A 12,679-nucleotide genomic window follows, 5' to 3' on the forward strand; every position below is an offset into this window, starting at 1 on the left:
ATACTCTGCCTTCTCGTTTTAGGTGCAATGTAAACAAATATCTCTTTCATTGTCTATTTAGTACAACTTCTTTGCATTTTTGTCCTTTTTGTTGGTGATATTACTTTTTTTTTTTTTTTTTTTTTTTGGTGCTAGAAATTTAAGCAGAGACCTAAAATGGAACCAACTGACTAACACTATAGTAAAAAGAAAACAAAGCAATGATCTTGGCTTGAGCTGTCTGGTTCAGTGGTCTGGAGGAACGTCACACACAAGCTCAGTCACTGCAATCAATGTTTTCTGGCTGTCACTTCTAACATAGTAGAATCATGTTAGGGGGAATGGAAAAAATGAGCACCAATTCTTCCCATGTTCTCCCTCTGTCCCTGTGTTGGATGCAGCAGAGATCACCCACCAATCAGCCCTAACATCTGGGCAGGCCAACAGGGAAGGGCTAATCACTCTGTTCTGCAACTACAGCCAGATTCACCTCCAAAACAGTACCTGTGGCTCTAGCTTGGACTCCTGTATTGGAATCTGGCTCTGGCAGTGGCAGCTAGAGAGGGTAATAGGACTCCTGCTGAATGAAGGAAGTTGGATGAATGAATGGGTGAGCTGCAGGGGTCACTTGCAAAGGGAGGAGGAGTGATAAGGAAACAACTCGTTCAGGCAGATGCTTTTGACATCTATCTCTGAAACCTGCATGTGGCACGAAGGGAAGCCATCTCCCATGGGAGACAAGTCAATGGGGTGGGAGGCCATATTCTCACGACTGAGTCTTTCCAGGAGCCAGGGCTTCAAGGCACAAGGCTCCTGGTTCCTTCTCTCAACCAACCCCTCTACTCTTTCCACTCTCCCTCACTGTACTTCTTCTTTTTCTTCTTCTTTGCTGCCTTGCTGTCTTTTGACGCATGCCTTGTCTTCTTGCCTGTATCAATCTCAGAGTCTGAGCTGTCAGTCAGATAACTTTCTGTCTATATGTTTCTTTTTTTGCTTTTTTTTCTTTTTCTAGAAGAATTTCTCATGGGGTCAGGCTTTTCAAACTGTGCTAACTTTGCCTCTTCCTTCTCCTCTTCCTCATCAGGTATCAGAGAGTACTTGGTCCCACCTGGTTGCATGAAATAATCCTTTGCAAAGTGGCCTTTACAGCCACACTTCTTGCAGGTAGTGTTCAGGACAGCCTCAAGGGTGATCTTCTGCCCAGTGTAATCCTGGAAGGCCACCTCTCTTCTTGCTCAGTGATAACACTGTTGGGGTCAAGGTCCTTCCCAGTCCCTTGGTTGACAACTTTCATGGAGAGGAATACGTTTATGCTATCATTTTTCATCTCTCAGCCAATAAGCTTCACCCACACTTTGTCTCCAACGTCTACTCTCTCAGAGAGCTTATCCACGTGACAGGATGACATGTGAGCTCCATGGACCAGCTCTTGCTCCCAACAGCCTGGGATTTTGATAAAGTCTCCATAGTCTGTCACCATAGCAACTCTCCTTGGAAAATAGTGTAGGGAGAAGGCAAGTTCTCCATGGTCTTGGGTCTTCCCGAATCATCCTTAATGTTCTGTGGTTCCTCCATTTATCTTCTGCTAAAGCTAATTCAAGCGTCTTGGTGTCAGCGTCAGGTCTCCCAGCTGCAGCATTGCTCAAAACACCCTGATACTGCTTCTTAAAATGCCTTCCAAGCATGTGCTGAAGTGTCGTCTGGTGCTCCTAAGCACAAGAAGGCTCTTATATGCCTTACAGAGAAAATAAGTGTGTTAAATAAGCTTCATAAAGACATAGTTATAGTTATAGTTCTATAGCCAGGGAGTTCAATGTTAATGAAACAACAATATATATTAAATTAGGGACAGGACAGGAATAAAGACGCAGATGTAGAGAATGGACTTGAGGACACGGGGAGGGGGAAGGTAAGCTGGGACGAAGTGAGAGAGTGGCATGGACATATATACACTACCAAATGTAAAATAGATAGCTAATGGGAAGCAACCACATAGCACAGGGAGATCAGCTTGGTACTTTGTGACCACCTAGTACAAAGTTGGGATAGGGAGGGTGGGAGGTAGACGCAAGAGGGAGGAGATATGGGGATATATGTATATGTATAGCTGACTCACTTTGTTATAAAGCAGAAACTAACATACCATTGTAAAGCAATTATACTCCAATAAAGATGTTTTTTAAAAAATTAGGTATTTTTATATAGAAACATATATAAAACAATGATATGTATTGATTATTTGATGAAAATGTTGCGAGCAGAAGCTCACAAGAACTTACTCCCATATTTCTCCTAGGAGCAATGATTGAGTATTCATTCAGTGTTTGCAAACACTTTTTATAAAATATGACCACAGCAAATAATGAGATCAACTGTAAATATATCCATTACAATAAAAATAACAATAATGTAAAAATTATTCTCATGCTAGAAGGCTTAGTCAACTGCTGATAGAAACTAAAATTATTTTTAAATATTGTTATTTTATTGTATGATAAAATTATGCCTATAGTAAAAATTATTTAAAATGGAGACAAACAACAAAAGATCAGAAAGAGAAATTAAGGAAACAATCCCATTTACCATCACAACAAAAAGAATAAAATACCTAGGAATAAACCTACCTAAGGAGGCAAAACACCTGTACCCAGAAAACTGTAAGATACTGATGAAAGAAATCAAAGATGACACAAACAGATGGAGAGATATACCATATTCTTAGATTGGAAGAATCAATAATGTGAAAATGACTATACTACCCAAAGCAATCTACAGAATCAATGTAATCCCTATCAAATTACCAATAGCATTTTTCACAGAATTAGAAAAAAAAATTTTTTACAATTTGTATGGAAGCACAAAAGACCCTGAATAGCCAAACCAATCTTGAGAAAGAAGAATGGACCTGGAGGAATCAGGCTCCCTGACTTCAGACTATACTACAAAGCTAAAGTAATCAAGACAGTATGGCACTGGCACAAAAACAGAAATATAGATCACGGGTACAGGATAGAAAGTCCAGAGATAAACCCACACACCTATGGTAACCTAATCTATGACAAAGTAGGCAAGAATATACAACAGAAAAAAGACAGTCTCGTCAGTAAGTGGTGCTGGGAAAACTGGACAGCTACATGTAAAAGAATGAAATTAGAACATTCCCTAACACCATACACAAAAATAAACTCAAAGTGGATTAAAGACATAAATGTAAGGCCAGACACTATAAAACTCTTAGAGAAAAACATAGGCAGAACACTCTTTGACATAAATCGCAGCAAGAGCTTTTTTATCCACCTCCTAGAGTAATGAAAATAAAAACAAAAAAAAACCAAATGGTAACTAATTAAACTTAAAAGCTTTTGTAGGGCTTCCCTGGTGGCACAGTGGTTGAGAGTCCGCCTGCCGATGCAGGGGACACGGGTTCGTGCCCCGGTCTGGGAAGATCCCACATGCTGCGGAGCGGCTGGGCCCATGAGCCATGGGTGCTGAGCCTGTGCGTCCGGAGCCTGTGCTCCGCAACTGGAGAGGCCACAACAGTGAGAGGCCCGCATACCGCAAATAAATAAATAAATAAAAGCTTTTGTACAGCAAAGGAAACCATAAGCAAAACAAAAAGACAACCCTCAGAATGGAAGAAAATATTTGCAAATGAAGCAACCAACAAGGGATTAATCTCTAGAATATACAAACACTCTTGCAGTTCAATATCAAAAAACAAAAACAAAAAAAACAAATAACCTAATCAAAACTTGGGGAGAGATCTAAATAGACATTTCTCCAAAGAAGACACACAGATGGCCAAAAAGCACATGAAAAGATTCTCAACATCATTAATTATTAGAGAAATGCAAATCAAAACTACAATAACGTATCACCTCACACTGGTCAGAATGGCCACCACCAAAAATCTACAAACAATAAATGCTGGAGAGAGTGTGGAGAAAAGGGAACCCTCTTGCACTGTTGGTGGGAATGTAAACTGGTATGGCCACTATGGAGAACAGTATGGAGGTTCCTTAAAAAACTAAAAGTAGAACTACCATATGACCCAGAAATCCCACCCCTGGGCATATATCCAGAGAAAACCACAATTCAAAAAAAGATACATGCACCCCAACGTTCATTGCAGCACTATTTACAGTAGCTGGTTCACGGAAACAACCTAAATGTCCATCAACAGAGAACTAGACAAAGAAGATGTAGTACATATATACAATGGAATATTACTCAGCCATAAAAAAGAACAAAATAATGCCATTTGCAGCAACATGGATCCACCTAGAGATTGTCATCCTGAGTGAAGTAAGTTAGACACAGAAAGACAAATATCACATGATATCACTTATATGTGGAATCTAAAAAAGGAGGGGATACAAATGAACTTATTTACAAAACAGAAGTAGAGTGATGGATGTAGAAAACAAACTTACGGTTATGAGGGGATTGGGGGGAGGGAGGGATAAATTGGGAGACTGGGACTGACATATACACACTACTATATATAAATAAATAACTAATAATAACCTGCTGTATAGCACAAGGAACTCTACTCAATACTCTGTAATGGCCTACATGGGAAAAGAATCTTAAAAAAAAAAAGAGTGGATATTTGCATATGTATAACTTTCACTTTACTGCACACCTGAAACTAACACAACATTGTAAATCAACCATACCACTAAAATTTAAGAAAATTAACTTTAAAAAATATTGTTTTAAATAACTTTAAAACAACAAAATAAATGCAAAAGTTTTCATAATGCTACCATCAGAGAAAACTACTGCCAACATTTTGACGTTTAAATTTACAGTTTATATATATATATATATACACATATATATATACATATATATATATATACACACACACATACATATGCATATAGTGATATAAGCTGATATTTTCACTTAACTTCTTGTGTATCTTTCTATCAATAAATAGTTTAATGGTTACCTGGTATTTTAGATAGTTTATTTTACTAATCTTCATACTATATGTATTTAAATGGTTTCACAGAGCAATACACACACCCTTTTTGTTATTATAAATAAGACATTACAATAAAGGTATTTGTTTATATAATTTGGTAAACTTGTACAATTGTTTGCTTGGGGGGAAATTAGAAATGAACTTGTTAGGTTGTTTCAGAGGTTTTGATAGTTGTCAAAATATACTCAGTGTCAGACAAAATAACATTCCCACTTCAGTGCATGAAAGTGGCTTCCCTACACTGTTACTAAATCTATACATTGAAATGAATGTTTTCTCATATGCCCTGATGGACAAAAATGTGGCTCTAATTTGAAGATTAATTCTATTAATTTGAACATATTTCCATACTTATTTGGACACTTTTACATTCCTGTTAAATGTGTTTTCACAAATTTCTACTAGTCAGCTGTTCAATTCATCTTTTGTTCATTAGTTTGTAAGAAATCATTTTTTGTTAATGGATATTCTTACCATATATGTTGCAAGCATTTTTTTTCAGTGCAGTGGTTAACTTACTTTGATAATACCTGTATTTTGTTTCTTTATATTTGGTGGTAAAGAATTAAATTGTCATACAGTCAAAATCATTTAAACTTTTTTGTTACTACTTTTGACATCATGGTTCCCAAATTATACAAATATCTCACTACATATTTCTGGTACTTTTGTGATTTAAATTTTTATATTTAATAACTTGTAACTAACATTAATTCATCTGCAAGTAACTATTGAGTAAAATATGTAATGTTGAGAATCTAGGGTTTCATCAACAGTTTATTTCCAGGTTAATAAGAGTTTTAATTAGGAATTAAATCAATTTAGTTAACTTAAAGATTATTAAATGCATTTTCAGCATCTGTCATTGGATCACAAGCGGTTTCTTCCTTTCATTTATATTTATGTGATGACTTATTTAAATACTTTTTCTCAAACTATTCCAAAAAACTGCAGAGGAAGAAATCCAAATAAGTCCAAACTTATTCTACAAGGCCAGCATCACTCTGATACCAAAAGCAGAAAAAGAGAAGGAAGAAAGGGAGGGAGGGAGGGAGGGGGGGAGGAAAAAAAGAAAAGATGTTCTATAATATAGTGACCAACCTTCTTCACAAGGGTCAAGACCATAAAATACAAAGAAAGACTGAGAAACTCTTATACATTGGAGGAGACTAGGGAAACATGATAACTATTTGCAATATGAGATGCTGGGTTGGATCCTGAACCAGAAAAACAAAAATAAATGAAATATCTGGTGAAATCTGAATAAATTTTGTAGTTTATCTAATAATATCATACCATGGTTAATTTCTTATCTTTGATAGAGTCTTGTGATTATATAAGATGTTAACGTAAGGGGAAGCTGGGTGAAAAGTTTCAGAAACTCTATTACTTTTGAAATTCTTCCATTAATCTAAAATTATCTCAAAATTTAAAATCACCTTAATTTGATAAAAATATACATATAAATTTCACATAGATATATATACCTAATAAAATACTAATCTAATAACAAATCTACATTCAATTAGTCCTCAACATTCTAACCACTCAAAATTCTAAAATTTCTTTCAGCCATAAAGATTTGTTCCTGATCTGGAATGCATGAAAACAGAATCTGTATGTAGGTCAGATTTTATTCAATATCATACACAAATCACCCTGTAGAAATTTGGGTTCACAGAATTGGTAAAAGAAAATGCTGATACTCTAGCTACTGCTATTAATAAAGTCCTTTGTCTTTGACCCAAGAGTCTCATGTCTTCTGCCAGCATTTGTAAAACTGCAGCAAGCCTAATTTGCTAGCTTGCAAGTTGAGTAAAAATATCATCCTCTTAAGAGTTCTTAACATGTTCAGTTCTACTTTCTTGCACACAAAGAACAGTAATACAGGTGCTAAAATAATCAAATGCCTAAAGGTGCTTAGCAAGTGATGTAAATAAATGAAGAAGGCCAGATGGAGATGGTGACAAACTAGAGAGTTCACTGCTTTTTAAAAGGCACAATTACCATTCCAATTTATTATCGTGGACCCAGTGCTACCCAACTGTCTGATATTTTTATGAGAAGACAAACCTTTTATATAAGTAACACCTAAGTTTGAAATGTTGATAAACTAATTTAAAAAATTCTAAATCATGTCGTGGACTCAACAAATAGGTCTATAGATCAATGCTGCCATGGATATTTCTACCTTGGTCTACATGTTAGATGTCAAAAGACAAAGGTCTAGTTTCTTCTGCTTATGGACTACATAAGGTAATCCATTTACAAACTTTCTATATTTTCCCTCATTTCAAATCAGTTCCATATTGATAGAATACGCAGAAGAGGTCCTTTCACAATTTGTTCATTAGACTCACCCTACTTTTGGTAGAGAAAGTGACAGGAACATACAGGATAGTAGAGAAATTCAGGAAAAAGAAATTAAACAATCAAATTCTCAGGATAGACCTATTTTTTGCCTTCATAATCTGTCTTTGCAAAAAATAAGGCCTGCAGTTTCAGGGAAAATGAAACACTGTATTTTGTTTATTGCTTATTCAATCAGATATGCACCACTGAGTCTTTAACATATTTTAGCTGCTCTACATTTGCTGGCTAAAGATAAAGAAAATGTATATTAAAATAAGATGCTGGTAAGAACATCAAAGATTGAATGAAAATTTGGGCTGCTCCGTTTTGCAGTATAAAAATGCCTAACTCTAGAATTTTCTCACAATTTGGATATCTGATTTTGCACTGATGCTTTTTATATAATATAGTAATCTCCCATAACAAATGGAAATATTGTCTAAGATTTTCATAAAAACTATTCCACACTAAATCTGTGGGATTTCAAAGAAGATATGATATCATTCAAGTATTATTTATTTCAAAAGCTTTAAACCCAAAAGCAATACTTACAAAGAAATAACAAATTATAATAACAAGTTCATATCCAAGGAAACCAAATTTTGCATTTTAAAAACAATCTTACATTCTGAGTTATTGGGTAGCTCAATGGGCCAGCAAAACAAGCCTCTTTTTTATTTGTCAAGTGTACTCTGCTCTCTCCAACCACAGATCTGCTGCTATGCTACTCCATGAGATACTCTCTCTACCCCTCCCTACCTGTGCCTGGTCTTCCATCAGAACTCAGCTCACTTGCCATTGTCACAAGAAAGCCTTCTATGACTTCCCTCTGCTGTCAAATTACTTTCACTCTATCACAGCCCTGCCAGTCCACTCTTTATAACACTCACCACAGTTGTGGTTATTAGAATACTGTCCTTATTCCCACTGGACTGTAATACCCAAGAAGACAGGATCCATTTCTGTTTTTATTTTCCACTGAATCCTCAATTCCAAGTAGAGTTTTTTACATATAGTAGACAGTCAAGTCAAAATTAAGTATACAAATAAACCAAGTCCAAATTCTAAGATGCTAGTCCTAAGTCTCTCATTATCAACTGATCTCAGGAAAATCACTTACTTTCTTCACCTGAAGAAAGAAGAGTAAAATAATAGGGTTGTTTTGATGAATATAAAAATGTTAGACTGTGGATGACAGTTGCCATCTTTATAGCCTCATGGTGATATTTAAATTATTTTGCTTTGGGTGAATATTTTCAATATAATCCTAATGCATTTAAAGGGATCATATGCGACTAGTAAAAATACAATCCATACATTTGTAAACTGTACAATGTTTTTTAGTATATTCAAGATGTGTAGAACTGCCACCACATCTTTAGAACATTTTTAACACTAAAGCCTACTTTGTCTGATATTAAGGCAGCCAGCACACTCTTCTTATGGTTACAGTTTGCATGATAAATCTTTTTCCCTTCCTTTTACTTTTAATCTGTTTGTATCTTTGAATCTAAAGGGTTTCTCCTGTAGATAGCATATAATTGGATCTCAATTTAATTAAATTGTCCTTGTTTACAAGAATGGTTTTTGACTTCAGTATTTGAGATTTGTTCTAATCCAAAGTGAGTTCTTCTTTTAGACATATCTGGAATAACATTAAGCATATCAACATTTACATTAGATAGGGTCCGAGAAGGAGAAGAGAGAGAAGAGCATCAAAAATGTATTTTATGAAATTGTGGCTGAAAACTCTCCAAACCTGAAGTAGGAAACAGATATCCGGCTACAGGAAGCCCAGATGGTCCCAAACAAGATGAACCCAAGGCATTTAATTAAAATAGCAAACGTTAAAAAATAAAGAGAATTCTAAAGGCAACCAGAGAAAAAGTCATATAAAAGGGAACCCCCTAGGGTTTCCCTGGTGGCGCAGTGGTTGGGAGTCCACCTGCCGGTGCGGGGGACGCGGGTTCGTGCCCCAGTCCGGGAGGATCCCACATGCCGTGGAGCGGCTGGGCCTTTGGGCCATGGCCGCTGGGCCTGCGCGTCCAGAGCCTGTGCTCCGTGGCCGGGTGGGGCGGGGGGCTGTGGCAGTGAGAGACCCGCGTACTGCAAAAACAAAAACAAAAGAAAAAAGGGAACCCCCAAAAGCTATCTTTCCTTTAGAAACTTTGCAGGCCAGAAGAGAGTAATATGATATATTTAAAGTGTTGAAAGGGAAAAACCTGAAACCTAGGATGCTCTACACAGCAAGATATTCACTTAGAATTGAAGGAGAGATAAAAGCACTTCTCGGACAAGCAAAAACTGAAGGAGTTCATCAATAATAAACCTACCCTAAAAGAAATGTTAAAGGAGCTTCTTGAAGTGAAAAAGAAGAAAGAATCTACAGGAAAGGAAAACCTCCCAAAGCAAAATAACCTTCTCCAAGACCCATTATTTTAAAACTGTCAAAACTCAGTGATAAAGAATTTTAAAGGCAGCTAGGGAAAAAAGAGAGTAACCTACAAAGGTACACCCACTAGGCTATCAGCAGATTTCTCAGCATCAACTTGATAGGCCAGGAGAGAGTGAATGACATACTCATAATATTGAAAGATAAAAACTGTCAGCCAAGAATACCCAGCAAAGTTATCCATTAGATATAAAGGAGAAATAAAGGCTTTCTCAGAAAACCAAAGCTGAAGGAGATTACCACCACTAGACCTGCCTTACAAGAAATGTTCAAAGGAGCCCTTCTACCTGAAATGAAAAAACAAAAGTACACAAAACTTTGACTAGGGCGATAAGTACACAGAATCAGAAAACTCCAACTCCATATCAGAATAGATTGTCAAACAATTATAACTTAAATGGGGGGGGAGCATTATGAATAACTATAGCTACTTTAATTCGGTAACAAACTCACAACATAAAAACAGACAAGGTGACAAAAAAAACATAGAGGGGGGAAGGGGAAAAGAAGAGAACCTGTAAAGCAAATGAAGAAAAGATGCTATCAGCAGAAAAAGGACTATTTTATCTATGAGACATTTCACACAAAGCCCATGATAATAACAAAACAAAAATCTAAAGCAGCAACACAAAAGAGGAAACTGAGAAAAAAAAATCATAGAAAACCACAAAACTAAAATGGTAGAGAGAAACACGAGGAAAAAGAAATGATATAGCGACCAGAAAACAAAATATAAAATGGCAGCACTAAGTCTTCAAACATCAATAGTCACCCTAAATGTAAGTGTATTGATTTCACCAGTCAAAAGACAGAGTGGCTGGATGGATTAAAAACAAGACCCAACTATACGCTGTCACCAGGAGATTCATCTCAGCTCTAAAGAAAACACAGGCTCAAAGTGAAGGGATGTAAGATGATACTCCAGGCAAATGGCAGCCAAAAGAAATTGGGTGTAGCCATACTTATTAGACAAAACAGATTTCAACCCCCCAAAAAGGTAACAAGAGACAAAGATGGGCATTATTTAATGATAAGGGGAACAATCCATCAATAAGACAACATAGCATTTGTTAATATATATGCACCTAACATGGGAACACCAAAATATATAAAGGACTTTTTAACAGACCTAAAGTGAGAAATCATCAGCAAGACAATAATAGCAGAGGATTTTAACACCCCACTTATATCAATGGACAGATCAGACAGAAAGTCAACAACAAAAATGAGCCTTAAATGAAACATTAGATCAGATAGTCTCAATAGATATCTACAGAACATTCCATCCAAAAGCAGTAGAATACATATTCTTCAAGTGTACATGGAACATTCTCAAGGATAGACCATATTTTGGGACACAAAACAAGTCTCAAATTTAAGACTGAAATCATATCAAGCATCTTTTCTAACCACTAGGGTATAAAACTAAAAACAAACTACAAGAAAGCTGGAAAAATTACAGACATGTGAAGACTAAATAACATGCTACTGAACAACTACTGGGTAAAAAGTAGTCAAAGGAGAACTCCAAAAATACCTGAAGACAAAAGAAAATGAAAATATGACATACTAAAACCTATGGAATGCAGCAAAAGCAGTACCAAGAGTGAAGTTTATAGCTACACAGGCCAACTCAAGAAACAAGAAAAACCTCAATCTAACTTTCCAACTAAAGGAACAAGAAAAAGAAGAATAAAACCCAAAGTCAGAAGGAAGGAAGGAAATAATAAAAATCAGAGCAGAAATAAATGAAAGAGCCTAAAAAGACAATAGAAAAGATAAGTAAAACTAAGAACTGGTTCTTTGAAAATTTTAACAAAATTGACAAGCCTTTACCTAGACTAAGAAAAAGAGAGAGAAGACTCAAAACAATCAAAAATGAAAGAGGTGGGCTTCCCTGGCGGCGCAGTGGTTGACAGTCCGCCTGCCGATGCAGGGCACGCGGGTTCTTGCCCTGGTCCGGGAAGATCCCACATGCCGCGGAGCGACTGGGCCCGTAAGCCATGGCCGCTGGGCCTGCGCATCCAGAGCCTGTGCTCCACAGCGGGAGAGGCCACAGCAGTGAGAGGCCTGCGTACCACAAAAAAGAAAAATGAAAGAGGAGAAGTAAGATATAACAGAAATGCAAAGGACTATAAGAGACTATTAATAGCTATACACCAACAAATTGGACAATCTAGAAGAAATGGATAAATTCTTAGAATCATACAACCTTCCAAGACAGAAAATCTGAATAGACTGATCACTAGTAAGGAGATTGAAACATTAATGGAAACCTGTCAAAAAAACAGTCCAGGATCAGACAGCTTCACTGGTAAGTTCTACCAAATATTCAAAGAAGAATTAATACCTATTCTCAAATTCTTCCTAAAAAATGAAGATAAGGGAACTCTTCTGAACTCATTTTATAATGCCATCATTTATCCTAATACCAAAACCAGGCAAGGACAAAGCAACAACAACAAAAAAAGGAATTATAGGCCAGTATCTCTGATGAACATAAATGCAAAAATCCTCAACAAAATATCAGCAAACTGAATTCAACAATACTTTAAAAGGATTATACACCATGATCAACCGAGATTCATTCCAAGGATGCAAAGATGGTTCAACACCCATAAGTCAATGTGATATACTGCATTAACAAAGGATAAAAATTATATGACCATCTCAATAAATGCGGACAAAGCATTTGACAATATTCAACGTCCATTTATGATAAGAACTCTCAAAAAAATGGGTATAGAAGGGACATACTTGAACATAAAAAAAGACCATATATGAAAAAACCCTCAGCTAACATCATACTCAATGGTGAAAAACTGAAAGCTATCCCTCTAAGATGAGGAACAAAATAAGGATGCCCACTCTCACCACTCTTATTAAACATAGCATTGAAGTCC

The 12,679-nt window shown here is 36.3% G+C and overlaps 1 pseudogene across 1 annotated transcript; it reads right to left on the reverse strand.

The window, feature by feature from the left end:
* Nucleotides 1–818: 818 nt before the first annotated feature.
* On the reverse strand, nucleotides 819–1,518 carry LOC309958947 (zinc finger CCHC domain-containing protein 17-like; annotated as a pseudogene). The gene has a single exon. The product of its transcript is annotated as a zinc finger CCHC domain-containing protein 17-like (transcript).
* Between the last annotated feature and the right edge of the window lie 11,161 nt (nucleotides 1,519–12,679).

The sequence above is a fragment of the Leucopleurus acutus genome, assembly GCF_964270905.1.
Source record: "Leucopleurus acutus genome assembly, chromosome: 3".
Classification (NCBI taxonomy): domain Eukaryota; kingdom Metazoa; phylum Chordata; class Mammalia; order Artiodactyla; family Delphinidae; genus Leucopleurus; species Leucopleurus acutus.